Below are 14,456 nucleotides of genomic sequence, written 5' to 3' on the forward strand. Positions count from 1 at the left end.
TCTCTGTGTGTGTCTTTGTGTGTCTCTGTCTCTCTGCATCTCTCTCTGTGTCTCTCTTTCTGTCTCTTTCCATCTCTGTGTGTGTGTGTCTCTCTCCATCTTTCTGTGTCTTTCTCTGTCTCTGTCTCTCTGCATCTCTCTGTGTGTGTCTCTCTCTGTCTCTCTGTCTCTCTCAATCTCTGTGTGTGTGTCTCTCTCTCTGTCGCTCTCCGTCTCTCTGTGTCTCTCTCTGTTTCTGTGTGTCTCTGTCTCTCTGCATCTCTCTGTGTGTCTCTTTGTGTGTGTCTCTCTCTGTCTCTGTGTGTGTCTCTCTCTGTCTCTGTGTGTCTCTGTCTCTGTGTATCTCTCTGTGTCTCTCGCTCTCTGTGTCTCTCTCCATCTCTCTCAATCTCTGTGTGTGTCTCTCTGACGTGCACGACCAATGCGTCTCTTCCAAGCAGCCCTCCGTGGCGTCGAGGGGGGCTGGGAGGGAGCTGAGCTCCCTCGCACCCCCAAACCCATTTCTAAATTATTTCAACAACGTCTTTTCCTGAATACTGCGGGCGGGCTGGGGGACAAAACGCAACGCCAAATAAGTCGCAGCCGTTCCACCTCGTACGCGCGGCGTCTCAAAGCGTTTCGTATTTGACTCACATCGGTAACGTCTGCCACGTGTCGTGCATGCCCCCCGCCACCCAGCCAGAGTCTGTGAATGCACCAACCTCCCCCCCCCCCCGCGAGCTCCCCCCCTTTAAGCAAGGCCACGCTGCAGACTCCCTACCTGCTCAGTCTAAAGCGTAGGCTTTCGCGACCAATATTATTCATGGAATTCTGCATGTAAATTTCGACAGACCTGTTCTTCACCTGATGACGGCTGCTTGCGTTGTGGCCGAAACGTCGTGAGAATTATATTTTATTATGTTTTATTTTTTATTATTTTATTATTTCCCTTCTACGTGACTTTACCGAAAGAACCAATAATATTCTGGATGCAATTGTTCGGCCAAAACGTCGCACTCAGAATGCTGCAAATGTTGTGGATTCGCTCTTCAACGCACCGGTTGGGCTGAAGTTTGCCGTTTTGTTTAAGCGACAAATCCCTCGCCAAGTGGCCGTGTCGGGTGGCGGAGGGCCCCGTCGCATTTCTACTTTGGCGATCTCACCCCCATGGAAACATTGACTATGAATCCCCCTCGCTCACTCGCTCGCTCACTCGCTCGCTCGCTCGCGAGAGAGGACAAGTTTTTTTTACAATTTTTTTCAATTGTTTAATATTTGTATTATTTTATTATTTCCCTTCTACGTGACTTTACCGAAAAAACCTAAGAAAATGAATCCTCGCACGGAGTCTCTCCGTGCGCGTGTTGTGAGCATCGTCTCGAACGGTGCCTCGGGGAGACACGGGGAGGCGAGGGGAGAGGTGGGGTGGGGTGTGGGTGTGGGTATCGCCTGCATCGGACGCGTGGATTTTTTTTCTCACTTTGGAAGGTGTCCCTGGGGGTGGGTGGGGGGTGGCACCGCGGGGGTTGTTATCTCCACTCCAGACGGCGACCTCTGGGTGCAGCACGAGTCTCACCCAAGCCGCGTTCCCCACACACCAAATGGCCAGGGCGTGATAAGGGCCCCCCATCTGGGAGGCTGAGCGAAGTTTTCGTTGTTGTTGTTGTTGTTTTTTGTTGTTGTTTGTTTTGTTGTTTTTGTTTGTTTTTGTTGTTGTATGTTTTGTTGTTGTCTGTTTTTATTGTTGTTTGTTTTTCTTGCTGTTTGTTTTGTTGTTGTTTGTTTTGTTGTTGTGTTGTTTTTGTTGTTTTTTTGTTTTTGTTGTTGTTTGTTTTGTTGTTGTTTGTTTTTGTTGTTGTTTGTTTTTGTTGTTGTTTGTTTTGTTGTTTGTTTTTGTTGTTTTTTTGTTTTTGTTGTTGTTTGTTTTTGTTGTTTTTTGTTTTTGTTGTTTTTTTGTTTTTGTTGTTGTTTGTTTTGTTGTTTTTTTGTTTTTGTTGTTTTTTTGTGTTTGTTGTTGTTTGTTTTGTTGTTGTTTGTGTTTGTTGTTGTTTGTTTTGTTGTTGTTTGTTTTTGTTGTTGTTTGTTTTTGTTGTTGTTTGCTTTTCTTGTTGCTTTTGGCTTGGTTCGTTACTCGGATTTGGGGGGGGGGGGGATAACCAGGCGTCTATACGCATGCTTGTCGTTGCAATGACACGGATTCTTGAATCCATCCTGCGCGGAGCTTCGATTGCCCCCCCCCCCCTCCACCACCTCGACCACCTCGACCATATGGATGTTGAACTTCTTTCGCGCCGTACGTAGCCAACCGTGCCAATCGGAGGTGCGGGGGAAGGACAACAAACTATGGGTCTCTGTGTGAGTCTGTGCGTCTCTGTGTGAGTCTATGGGTCTCTGTGTGAGTCTATGCGTCTCTGTGTGTCTCTATTGGTCTCTGTGTGAGTCTATGGGTCTCTGTGTGAGTCTATGGGTCTCTGTGTGAGTCTATGCGTCTCTGTGTGAGTCTATGGGTCTCTGAGTCTGTGCGTCTCTGCGTGAGTCTATGGGTCTCTGTGTGAGTCTATGGGTCTCTGTGTGAGTCTATGCGTCTCTGTGTGTCTCTATGGGTCTCTGTGTGAGTCTATGTGTCTAGTGTGAGTCTATGGGTCTCTGTGTGAGTCTATGGGTCTCTGTGTGAGTCTATGGGTCTCTGTGTAAGTCTATGGGTCTCTGTGTGAGTCTATGGGTCTCTGTGTGAGTCTATGGGTCTCTGTGTGAGTCTATGGGTCTCTGTGTGAGTCTATGGGTCTCTGTGTGAGTCTATGGGTCTCTGTGTGAGTATATGGGTCTCTGTGCGAGTCTATGGGTCTCTGTGTGAGTCTATGGGTCTCTGTGTGAGTGTGGGTCTCTGTGTGAGTCTATGGGTCTCTGTGTGAGTTTATGGGTCTCTGTGTGAGTCTATGGGTCTCTGTGTGAGTCTGTGCGTCTCTGTGTGAGTCTATGGGTCTCTGTGTGAGTCTATGGGTTTCTGTGTGAGTCTATGCGTCTCTGTGTGAGTCTATGGGTCTCTGTGTGAGTCTGTGCGTCTCTGTGTGAGTCTATGGGTCTCTGTGTGAGTCTGTGCGTCTCTGTGTGAGTCTATGGGTCTCTGTGTGAGTCTATACGTTTCTGTGTGTCTCTATTGGTCTCTGTGTGAGTCTATGTGTCTAGTGTGAGTCTATGGGTCTCTGTGTGAGTCTATGGGTCTCTGTGTGTCTCTATTGGTCTCTGTGTGAGTCTATGGGTCGCTGTGTGAGTCTATGGGTCTCTCTGTGAGTCTGTGGGTCTCTGTGTGAGTCTATGGGTCTTTGTGTGAGTCTTTGGGTCTCTGTTTTAGTCTATGGGTCTCTGTGTGAGTCTATGGGTCGCTGTGTGAGTCTATGGGTCTCTCTGTGAGTCTGTGGGTCTCTGTGTGAGTCTATGGGTCTTTGTGTGAGTCTTTGGGTCTCTGTTTTAGTCTATGGGTCTCTGTGTGAGTCTATGGGTCTCTGTGTGAGTCTATTGGTCTCTGTGTGAGTCTATGGGTCTCTGTGTGAGTCTATGGGTCTCTGTGTGAGTCTATGGGTCTCTGTGTGAGTCTATGTGTCTATGTGTGAGTCTATGAATGCATGTTGAACTTCTTTCGCGCCGTACGTAGCCAACCGCGCCAATCGGATTCATCCCAAAATGTAGCAGCATCAACAACCCAATCTTGTGACTCGCTAGAGTGAGTGGTGCTCAAGGCATCGTGTGGCGTGGTGTATCGACAAGGCTCGGTTATTGCAACTCGTTACTCTACGGGACGTATGGCAAACAAAAAAGTAACATTTAAAAAAACTATTTTTTAAAACACGCTTTTATGAAATGTACTAGTAATGGCAGAACTCCACGACTCCAGGAAGTGGCCCCGAAGCTTGCCACAACGTAAGGGGCCGTGGCCAATTACAGGCAACGTCAGTTGACCGTGGGCAATTAGAGCCAAGCCGAAACATAAACATATTAAAAGAATGTTTAAAAAAATATATATATATTTTTATGATAGAATATAGTATTGTCATCAGTATGACATAATTATACCAAGTTTGTCGTCGATACCACATTGGGAAGTGGGTTAAAATTGAGTAACAAGATTTGAGGATACGACAACAACAAAAGACAGAGTGAGTTCATAGAAAGCGTGTAAAAATATCGTTTAATTTTTTTTACGATATAATATTGTATTGTCATCAGTATGACATAAGTATACCAAGTTTGCAGCTGATACCTCATTAGAAAGTGGGTTAAAATTGAGTAACAAGATTTGAGGATACGACAACAGAGTGAGTTTATAAAAAGCGTGTAAAAGAATGTTTTAAAATATATGTTTTTTTATGATAGAATGTAGTATTGTCATCAGTATGACATACGTATACCAAGTTTGCAGTCGATACCACATTGGGAAGTGGGTTAAAATTTTGTTACAAGATTTGAGGATACGACAACAGACAGAGTGAGTTAAAAAAAGCGTGTAAAATGTTAAAAAATATTTGTTTTGGATGTTTTATGATAGAATATAGTATTGTCATCAGTAAGACATAAGTATACCAAGTTTGCAGATTGGGAAGTGGGTTAAAATTGAGTAACAAGATTTGAGGATACAACAACAACGACAACAACAACAACAACAGACAGAGTGAGTTGAAAGACAGCGTGGCAAAAAGCCACGTGGCAAGCTGCAGCGTGGGCAGCATTCTCTGGCACGTGGTCGTGACGGGTTCGTGCAAGATCCGACCACGTGTCCGGCCACGCACCTAGGGGGGGAGGGGGGGGGGGTGAGACATTTGTGACGATGTGTGACGAGGAGGGGGGGGGGTGAGAAATGTGACATCACATCAAAATGCGCAACTTTAAATAAATATAGACAACGCGTTCTACTTAAATTTCTATTTAAAGCTTTCGTGACTGCAGGGATTCATATTCTTGGTTCTTTCGGTAAAGTCATCACGTAGAAGGGAAATAATAAAATAATACAAATATAAAACAATTAAATTCTCACGATGATGATTGCTTGTGTTGCAGTCGAAACGTCGTGAGAATTGTATTGTTTTTTTATTTTTATTATTTTATTATTTCCCTTCTACGTGACTTTACCGACAGAACCAAGAATACATTATACTTAATTAAATAGACTTTTTAATAAATGTTTTCTCCTACAACATCAGAGTGCAGCGCCACATTAAATACGCACTACAATCACACTAGTTTAAAGCGATTTGAAGCATGTTTTCGATTTTTTTTGGGAGTGGGGGGGGCAGAGCTTTGTGACGTCATATTTGAGGGAGGGGGGAAATCGTCCAAAATCGCGTGACGTCATTTATGGACGACCCCCAAGGTGCTTGCCACGAACGAAACACAATCCGTCGCTGATGTCATCAAGGAGCATGGACCATCATCACGTGACACTCCGGTCATCCTCGCAGCACCAGCAAGCAGCAGCAGCAAGCAGCAGCAGCAAGCAGTAGCAGCAGCAAGCAGTAGCAGCAGCAAGCAGTAGCAGCAGCAAGCAGCAGCAGCAAGCAGCAGCCAGCAGCAGCGAGCAGCAGCAAGCAGCAGCAGCAAGCAGCAGCAAGCAGCAGCAGCCAGCAGCAGCAAGCAGCAGCAGCAAGCAGTAGCAGCAGCAGCAGCAAGCAGTAGCAGCAGCCAGTAGCAGCAGCAAGCAGCAGCAGCAGCAGCAAGCAGCAGCAGCAGCAAGCAGCAGCAGCAGCAAGCAGCAGCAGCAGCAGCAAGCAGCAGCAGCAAGCAGCAGCAGCAAGCAGTAGCAGCAGCAGCAAGCAGTAGCAGCAAGCAGCAGCAGTAGCAGCAAGCAGCAGCAGTAGCAGCAGCAAGCAGCAGCAAGCAGCAGCAGTAGCAGCAGCAGTAGCAGCAGCAGCGTCGGCTTTTGGCTGCGAGCCATCGAACAAAGGCGGTGGTCACAGCATCGTGCGCAGAGGTCGCAACCGGGTACCCGATACCCGTACCCTACCCGTTTGCGACCCTGGTGCGGCCGGGTACGGGTACGGGTAGGCCGTGAGTCACTGGTGAGTAGCCGTTTGTCACTCAATTCGGGTAGAGTACGGGTAGGGTACGGGTACCCGTACCCGGCCAGGTACGGGGGACGGGTACCCGTTTGCGACCCTGGTGCGGCCGGGTACGGGTACGGGTAAGGAATCAAAACCCGTTTGCGACCTCTGAGCGTGCGGCACTTTCAGACGGGCTGCTTCCGCGGCCGTCTGGAACGTTCTTCCTTGCGATATCAGGAAGCCACGACTAGGAGTTGTGCACTTTTGAATCATCTTCATCGACAAACTCATTTCTTTAGAACTGATTTGCGTGCGTTCCGTTTAGCAAGGTTGGCTACGTACGGTGCGAAAGAAGTTCAGCATACATACATTGACTCACACAGAGACTCATAGACTCACATAGAGACCAGTAGACTCACACAGAGACCCATAGACTCCCACAGAGACCCACAGATTCACACAGAGACCCATAGAGACACACAGAGACCCATAGACTCAAACAGAGACCCAGAGACTCACACAAAGACCCATAGACTCACACAGAGACCCATAGACTCACACAGAGACCAATAGACACACAGAGACGCATAGACTCACACAGAGACGCATAGACTCACACAGAGACGCACAGACTCACACAGAGACCCATAAACTCACACAGAGACCAATAGACTCACACAGAGACCCAGAGACTCACACAAAGACCCATAGACTCACACAGAGACCCATAGACTCACACAGAGACCCATAGACTCAGAGACCCATGGGCAGTGTGAGTCTATGGCAGTGTGAGTCTATGGGCAGTGTGAGTCTATGGGCAGTGTTGAGACTATGGGCAGTGTGAGTCTATGAGCAGTGTTAGTCTATGGGCAGTGTTAAGCCTATGGGTAGTGTGAGTCTATGGGCAGTGTTAAGCCTATGGGTAGTGTGAGTCTATGGGCAGTGTGACTCTATGGGCAGTGTGATTCTATGGCAGTGTGAGTCTATGGGCAGTGTTGAGTCTATGGCAGTGTGACTCTATGGGCAGTGTTGAGTCTATGGTGCAGTGGTGAGTCTGTGGGCAGTGTGAGTCTATGGCAGTGTGAGTCTATGGGTAGTGTGAGTCTATGGGTAGTGTGAGTCTATGGGCAGTGTGAATCTATGGGCAGTGAGAGTCTATGGGTAGTGTGAGTCTATGGGCAGTGTGAGTCTATGGGCAGTGTGAGTCTATGGGCAGTGTGAGTCTATGGGCAGTGTTGAGTCTATGGTGCAGTGTTGAGTCTATGGGCAGTGTTGAATCTATGGGCAGTGTGAGTCTATGGGCAGTGAGAGTCTATGGGCAGTGTGAGTCTATGGGCAGTGTTGAGTCTATGGGCAGTGTAGAGTCTATGGGCAGTGTTGAGTCTATGGGCAGTAAGAGTCTATGGGCAGTGTGAGTCTATGGGCAGTGTTGAGTCTATGGGCAGTGTGAGTCTATGGGTAGTGTTGAATCTATGGGCAGTGTTGAGTCTATGGACAGTGTGAGTCTATGGGCAGTGTTGAGTCTCTGGGCAGTGTGAGTCTATGGGCAGTGTTGAGTCTATGGGCAGTGTAGAGTCTATGGGCAGTGTTGAGTCTATGGGCAGTGAGAGTCTATGGGCAGTGTGAGTCTATGGGAGTGTGAGTCTATGGGCAGTGTTGAGACTATGGGCAGTGTGAGTCTATGAGCAATGTTAGTCTATGGGCAGTGTTAAGCCTATGGGTAGTGTGAGTCTATGGGCAGTGTGAGTCTATGGGCAGTGTTAAGCCTATGGGTAGTGTTAGTCTATGGGCAGTGTGACTCTATGGGCAGTGTGATTCTATGGCAGTGTGAGTCTGTGGGCAGTGTTGAGTCTATGGCAGTGTGACTCTATGGGCAGTGTTGAGTCTATGGTCCAGTGGTGAGTCTGTGGGCAGTGTGAGTCTATGGCAGTGTGAGTCTATGGGTAGTGTGAGTCTATGGGTAGTGTGAGTCTATGGGCAGTGTGAGTCTATGGGCAGTGAGAGTCTATGGGTAGTGTGAGTCTATGGGCAGTGTGAGTCTATGGGCAGTGTTGAGTCTATGGGCAGTGTAGAGTCTGTGGGCAGTGTACGTCTATGGGCAGTGAGAGTCTATGGGCAGTGTTAGTCTATGGGCAGTGTGAGTCTATGGGCAGTGTAAGTCTATGGTGCAGTGTTGAGTCTATGGGCAGTGTGAGTCTATGGGCAGTGTAAGTCTATGGGCAGTGTGAGTCTATGGGCAGTGTGAGTCTATGGGCAGTGTGAGTCTATGGGCAGTGTGAGTCTATGGGCAGTGTGCGTCTATGGGCAGTGTGCGTCTATGGGCAGTGAGAGTATATGGGCAGTGTTGAGTCTATGGGCATTGTGAGTCTATGGGCAGTGTGAGTCTATGGGCAGTGTGAGTCTATGGGCAGTGTGAGTCTATGGGCAGTGAGAGTCTATGGGCAGTGTGAGTCTATGGGCAGTGTGATTCTATGGGCAGTGTTGAGTCTATGGGCTGTGTTGAGTCTATGGGCAGTGTGATTCTATGGGCAGTGTTGAGTCTATGGGCTGTGTTGAGTCTATGGGCAGTGTGAGTCTATGGGCAGTGTGATTCTATGGGCAATGTGATTCTATGGGCAGTGTTGAGTCTATGGGCTGTGTTGAGTCTATGGGCAGTGAGAGTCTATGGGCAGTGAGAGTCTATGGGCAGTGTTGAGTCTATGGGCAGTGTTGAATCTATGGGCAGTGTGATTCTATGGGCAGTGTTGAGTCTATGGGCAGTGAGAGTCTATGGGCAGTGAGAGTCTATGGGCAGTGTTGAGTCTATGGGCTGTGTTGAGTCTATGGGCAGTGTGATTCTATGGGCAGTGAGAGTATATGGGCAGTGAGAGTATATGGGCAGTGAGAGTCTATGGGCAGTGAGAGTCTATGGGCAGTGAGAGTATATGGGCAGTGTAAGTCTATGGGCAGTGAGAGTCTATGGGCAGTGAGAGTATATGGGCAGTGTAAGTCTATGGGCAGTGTGAGTCTATGGGCAGTGTTGAGTCTATGGGCAGTGAGGGTCTATGGCACCGTGGGGGTGCATGGGGTGCAAGATGCCCTTTCTGTGGTTGTGAGACATTGGCTTGATCTGTTTTTAAGGAAGTTAAATCAACGAAAGTACAAATTACGTAGGGCACCTAAGTACAACTTACTTTGTTTCATCAAAGTCTATGGCAGTGTGAGTCTATGGGTAGTGTGAGTCTATGGGTAGTGTGAGTCTATGGGCAGTGTGAGTCTATGGGCAGTGAGAGTCTATGGGTAGTGTGAGTCTATGGGCAGTGTGAGTCTATGGGCAGTGTTGAGTCTATGGGCAGTGTAGAGTCTGTGGGCAGTGTACGTCTATGGGCAGTGAGAGTCTATGGGCAGTGTTAGTCTATGGGCAGTGTTAGTCTATGGGCAGTGTGAGTCTATGGGCAGTGTAAGTCTATGGTGCAGTGTTGAGTCTATGGGCAGTGTGAGTCTATGGGCAGTGTAAGTCTATGGGCAGTGTGAGTCTATGGGCAGTGTGAGTCTATGGGCAGTGTGAGTCTATGGGCAGTGTGAGTCTATGGGCAGTGTGCGTCTATGGGCAGTGTGCGTCTATGGGCAGTGAGAGTATATGGGCAGTGTTGAGTCTATGGGCATTGTGAGTCTATGGGCAGTGTGAGTCTATGGGCAGTGTGAGTCTATGGGCAGTGTGAGTCTATGGGCAGTGAGAGTCTATGGGCAGTGTGAGTCTATGGGCAGTGTGATTCTATGGGCAGTGTTGAGTCTATGGGCTGTGTTGAGTCTATGGGCAGTGTGATTCTATGGGCAGTGTTGAGTCTATGGGCTGTGTTGAGTCTATGGGCAGTGTGAGTCTATGGGCAGTGTGATTCTATGGGCAGTGTGATTCTATGGGCAGTGTTGAGTCTATGGGCTGTGTTGAGTCTATGGGCAGTGAGAGTCTATGGGCAGTGAGAGTCTATGGGCAGTGTTGAGTCTATGGGCAGTGTTGAATCTATGGGCAGTGTGATTCTATGGGCAGTGTTGAGTCTATGGGCAGTGAGAGTCTATGGGCAGTGAGAGTCTATGGGCAGTGTTGAGTCTATGGGCTGTGTTGAGTCTATGGGCAGTGTGATTCTATGGGCAGTGAGAGTATATGGGCAGTGAGAGTATATGGGCAGTGAGAGTCTATGGGCAGTGAGAGTCTATGGGCAGTGAGAGTATATGGGCAGTGTAAGTCTATGGGCAGTGAGAGTCTATGGGCAGTGAGAGTATATGGGCAGTGTAAGTCTATGGGCAGTGTGAGTCTATGGGCAGTGTTGAGTCTATGGGCAGTGAGGGTCTATGGCACCGTGGGGGTGCATGGGGTGCAAGATGCCCTTTCTGTGGTTGTGAGACATTGGCTTGATCTGTTTTTAAGGAAGTTAAATCAACGAAAGTACAAATTACGTAGGGCACCTAAGTACAACTTACTTTGTTTCATCAAACCCTATGTGTTTATTAATATTATACATTTTAAACAAAGTTTAAGAACCCTGGCCTAATAGACATATGGATTTAACAGATGTTTTATATATATTTTAATGGTTAGTTTGATCTTATAGATACTGCAGATATATCTAATAGATGGATGTAATCGATACTGTAGATAGATCTAATAATATATATCTAATAGATCGATACATCTAATTGATCTATCTAATAGATATATCGAATAGATAGATCAAAGAGACGTATCTAAAAGATGTTTCTCATTGATCCAACTAATATATCTAATAGATCTAATAGATGTACCTAGTAGTTAGAAATATCTCAAAGATCGATCTAATAGATGGATATGATAAATCGATAGATGTTCTAGATCGATCTAATAGGCGACTCACACTGACCCCAATGCAGAGCTGTCAAGCGGATTTGTGCCATCATCCATGGCCAATGCTCGGCTGCATTGTCGTCAAAAGTCACCTTTACTGCGAAGCAGCAATCCACTCTCTAGCATCTGCACATTGATTCATTGACTCACATTGACTCACATTTATTCATTGCCTCATTGACTAAATGCCACACATTGACTAACATTGATTCATTGATTCATTGACTCATTGACTAAGTGCCACACATTGACTAACAATGATTCATCGATTCATTAACATAATTCACTAATTGCCACACATTGACTAACATTGATTAATTAACTCATTGACTAATTGCCACAAATTGACTAACATCGATTAATTGATTCATTAACATCATTCACTAATTGCCACACATTGACTAACATTGATTCATTGACTCATTGACTAGTTGACACACATTGACTAAAATTGATTCATTGACTCATTGACTAAGTGACACACATTGACTAACATTGATTCATTGATTCATTGACTCATTGACTAAGTGCCACACATTGACTAACATTGATCCATTGATTCATTGACTCATTGACTAAGTGACACACATTGACTAACATTGATTCATTGATTCATTGACTCATTGACTAATTGCCACACATTGACTAACATTGATCCATTGATTCAATGACTCATTGACTAACATTGATTAATTGACTCATTGACTAATTGCCACATATTGACTGACATTGATTAATTGACTCATTGACTCATTGACTAAGTGCCACACATTGACTAACATTGATTCATTGATTAATTGACATCATTGACTAATTGCCACACATTGACTAACATTGATTCATTGACTCATTGACTCATTGACTAATTGCCACACATTGACTAACATTGATTTATTGACTCATTGACTAATTGCCACACATTGACTAACATTGATTCATTGATTCATTGATTCATTAACATCATTCACTAATTACCACACATTGACTAACATTGATTCATTGATTCATTAACATCATTCACTAATTACCACACATTGACTAACATTGATTCATTGACTCATTGACTAAGTGCCACACATTGACTAACATTGATTCATCGACTCATTGACTCATTGACTAATTGCCACACATTGACTAACATTGATTCATTGATTCATTAACATCATTCACTAATTACCACACATTGACTAACATTGATTCATCGACTCATTGACTCATTGACTAATTGTCACACATTGACTATCATTGATTCATTGACTCATTGACTAATTGCCACACATTGACTAACATTGATTAATTGATTCATTAACATCATTCACTAATTACCACACATTGACTAACATTGATTCATTGATTCATTGATTCATTGACTCATTGCCACACATTGACTAACATTGATTAATGTATTCATTGACTCATTGACTCATTGCCACACATTGACTAACATTGATTCATTGACTCATTGCCACACATTGACTAACATTGATTCATTGACTCATTGACTAATTGTCACACATTGACTAACATTGATTCATTGACTCATTGACTAAGTGCCACACATTGACTAACATTGATTCATTGATTCATTGACTCATTGACTAAGTGCCACACATTGACTCACATTGATTCATTGACTCATTGACTAAGTGCCACACATTGACTAACATTGATCCATTGATTCATTGACTCATTGACTAATTGTCACACATTGACTAACATTGATTCATTGACTCATTGACTAAGTGCCACACATTGACTAACATTGATTCATTGATTCATTGACTCATTGACTAAGTGTCACACATTGACTAACATTGATTCATTGATTCATTGACTCATTGACTAAGTGCCACACATTGACTAACATTGATTCATCGACTCATTGACTAAGTGCCACACATTGACTAACATCGAATAATTGATTCATTGACATCATTCACTAATTGCCACACATTGACTAACATTGATTCATCGACTCATTGACTCATTGACTAATTGCCACACATTGACTAACATTGATTCATTGATTAATTGACTAATTGATTAATTCACTCACGTTGACACATTTAGTCATTGATTCACAATTAACTCACGTTGACTCAAGTTTAGGCGGCATCACAGAGGGCACAGTGGAGGTGTAGAATGAAATTCCCACTCACCTTGTTGTGGAAGGCTCAAAGACAAAGACCCCCCGTGTAGCCTCAACAGTCTGTAGGGGCAAGTGCTGTTAGCGAGTAGCACCTATGAAGGCCGGCACGGCACACGAGGGGGTGGATGGCCAGCACCACGCCCGACCGCCTTTGTCTCCCCGCTGTTGGTGGCCGCGTGCGCGAATCGAACTCGGGATCGTTGGGGGTTCGTAGCGCAGCGCGGCGCTCGCCGAAGGCTCGGCCATGCTCACACGCACACGCACACACACACTGGCACACACACTGGCACACACACGCACGCACACACGCACACACGCACACACGCACGCACACATGCACACGCGCACACACACACGCGCGCACACGCACACACGCACGCACACACGCACACACACACGCACACACACACGCACACACACACGCACACGCGCACGGCGCGCGGTGGCGTGTGGGAGGGTGACACGTCACAATGGTCCCGGATACGCATCGGGCCTCGCGTTATTATCGCCTCTGGCCATCTGGGGGGGGGGGGGGGGTGCAGAAGAGCTTCGTGGCTCATCGGATTCCTCCGGCATAAATAAATAAATAATACTGCTCTGATTCCGAGCTTCTCCTCCGTCTTATGCGTACACTCGCTGATGATGCTGATGCTGCTGATGCTGCTGCTGATGCTGTTGCTGATGTTGCTGATGCTGCTGCTAATGCTGCTGCTGCTGATGCTGCTGATGATGCTGCTGATGCTGCTGATGCTGCTGCTGATGCTGCTGCTGATGCTGCTGCTGATGATGCTGCTGATTCTGCTGCTGCTGATGCTGCTGATGATGCTGCTGCTGATGCTGCTGCTGTTGGAGGGCAGCAGCCGTGGATTATTTTTCTTTTTGACATCGAGTTGGTTCAGTGAGCCCCAGATGATTGCGTCAGGAGGAGCAGCGGAGTGGTGAACCATCGCTGCTGTGATGCCCCCTTCGTACAGAGGTCTCTGGCGTGAGTCCGTGGGTATCTGTGTGAGTCTGTGGGTCTCAGTGTTAGTCTATGGGTGTCAGTGTTGAGTCTATGGGTGTCAGTGTTGAGTCTATGGGTCTCAGTGTGAGTCTATGGGTATCTGTGTGAGTCTGTGGGTCTCTGTGTGAGTCTGTGGGTCTCTGTGTGAGTCTGTGGGTCTCTGTGTGAGTCTGTGGGTCTCTGTGTGAGTCTGTGGGTCTCTGTGTGAGTCTGTGGGTCTCTGGCGTGAGTCTGTGGGTCTCTGTGTGAGTCTGTGGGTATCTGTGTGTGTCTGTGGGTCTCTGTGTGAGTCTGTGGGTATCTGTGTGAGTCTATGGGTCTCTGTGTGAGTCTGTGGGTTTCTGTGTGAGTCTGTGGGTCTCTATGTGAGTCTATGGGTATCTGTGCGAGTCTGTGGGTCTTAGTGTTAGTCTATGGGTGTCAGTGTTGAGTCTA

The 14,456-nt window shown here is 46.4% G+C and overlaps 2 protein-coding genes across 2 annotated transcripts in view; both read left to right on the top strand.

The window, feature by feature from the left end:
* LOC144951398 (uncharacterized) overlaps window positions 1-14,456 on the top strand; it is a 493,651-nt gene that overhangs the window by 268,969 nt on the left and 210,226 nt on the right. The gene's annotated exons all lie outside the window — the stretch shown is intronic.
* The window catches only part of LOC144951480 (growth/differentiation factor 8-like), a 56,225-nt gene that overhangs the window by 1,078 nt on the left and 40,691 nt on the right, over window positions 1-14,456 (top strand). The gene's annotated exons all lie outside the window — the stretch shown is intronic.

The sequence above is a fragment of the Lampetra fluviatilis genome, chromosome 62 (genome assembly GCF_964198595.1).
Source record: "Lampetra fluviatilis chromosome 62, kcLamFluv1.1, whole genome shotgun sequence".
In the NCBI taxonomy this organism is placed as follows: domain Eukaryota; kingdom Metazoa; phylum Chordata; class Hyperoartia; order Petromyzontiformes; family Petromyzontidae; genus Lampetra; species Lampetra fluviatilis.